Source organism: Nicotiana tabacum, chromosome 7 (assembly GCF_000715075.1).
Source record: "Nicotiana tabacum cultivar K326 chromosome 7, ASM71507v2, whole genome shotgun sequence".
NCBI lineage: Eukaryota > Viridiplantae > Streptophyta > Magnoliopsida > Solanales > Solanaceae > Nicotiana > Nicotiana tabacum.
In genome coordinates this window covers 81688662-81690260 of record NC_134086.1, presented here as the reverse complement: position 1 = coordinate 81690260, position 1599 = coordinate 81688662, and the positions used below count along the sequence as shown (strand labels likewise).

General features: G+C 40.3%; 1 non-coding gene across 1 annotated transcript; it reads left to right on the top strand.

Moving 5' to 3' along the window:
* The first annotated feature begins 863 nt into the window (after positions 1-863).
* On the top strand, positions 864-969 carry LOC142162466 (small nucleolar RNA R71). The gene has a single exon (XR_012693730.1). It is a non-coding gene; the product is annotated as a small nucleolar RNA R71 (small nucleolar RNA).
* The last annotated feature ends 630 nt before the right edge of the window (positions 970-1599 follow it).

Sequence of the window (1599 nt, the reverse complement as noted above, 5' to 3'; positions counted from 1 at the left end):
TCTCTATATAGCTTTTAAGGGAAAGGTAAAGCAAACATATGCTCGCTCTCAACATGTTCCTCACTTCTCGAAGTTTCTCCCTTCTTCTTTTTCTCAGCTTTTGTCTCGCCCTTCTTCTTCTTATCAACTTCATTTTTCAGTTTCTCCCCACTTTCTTTTTCAAGTATCACATCTTTTTGGGTCGGGTGGGATCTTTCAACACTTTTCCACTTCTTAAGGTCACAACATTCACTGTTTCTTTGGGATTTCTCTCAATATAAGCAGGGAGCGTTCCTGTAACCCTTTCAAATATTAGAGTAGCTAGTTGCCCAACCTGTCTTTCCATGTTTCGAAAAGATGTGCCCAATTAGTTGATAGCTACTCCATGGGCGTCCAATCTCTCATCTGTCTTGATAATGAAGGCCTTCATTAAATCTTCTAGACCAGGGTGATTGGTTTTGTTAATGCTGAAATTGCGACCTCTGTTGATTCATTAAACTAGGAGCTCCATGTCCTTGAAATATGGGGTTCTTTTGTTGCCATGCATTATCCCCAGGTGAATTATATGAAACATCCGGGTGCTTCTGACCCATAGCATTAAAGTTATAATTCCCCACATCCTCAGCTTCCTTGTTTCTTTAGCCATAGCATCAAGTTGTACCTACACAGATGTATTAGCATCAACTTGGTGACCATCAGTTGATTTTGTTCTTTCAGCATTCTCAGAGGGCCACTGAGTTGCATCTTCTGACAACTCATCAAGAATTGTAACTATCTCGTCTGGAATATTCTTCATCAATGGGCCTCCAGCTGTATTGCTCAATGTTCTATGTGAGACAGGTGTCAATCCATCCTAAAAGTCCTGGAGTTACATCCAGAGTTCAATTCTGCTATGTTGACACTTCCTGACTATCTCCTTAAATCTCTCCCATGCTTCAAAAACTATTTCATCTCTTTCTGACAGAAGTTATGGATTTGTCTTCTAAACTTGCCCGTTTTAGCTGATGAGAAATATTTATGAAGACATTTTCTGTTCATATCATCCCATGTTCTAATCGATCCCGTAGTCAAGCTTTGAAGCCACTATTTTGCATCATCTTGAGTGTGAAAGAGAATGCCCTTAAGTACGCTGCATCCTGTGACACCTCACTGTATTAAAAGGTGATCATAATTTCCTCAAAGTTCATTAGATGTGTATATGCATCTTTGTTTATCTTCCCTCTATAGACACGACAGTTCTGAAGAGTTTGAAGCAACCCTTGCTTCAACTCGAAATTGTTAGCTACAATTGGAGGTGGTCTCACATTCGAAATTGTTCCCTCTATGGTCTCACACTTGATAGTCCTCTCAAGCCTGGGGGTTATATTTTCGAACCGGTCGGTAGCCAAGGGTTGATATTGAGCAAATATCCGAGCCCTCTCTTCTTCATAGATAATCTGTGCATATGTGATAGTTGCTTCCTCAGCATCCCTTGCAACTTTTTCTCATTGTTGGGCTACCTCTCTTGCAGCCAAATTTACATTATCATCACCATTTCCAACCATAGTTTCTTTGGTTGAGGATTGCCAAACCTATTCTGATGTTTTTGTGAGATCTTTCTCCTTCCTCAGCTGTCACAGT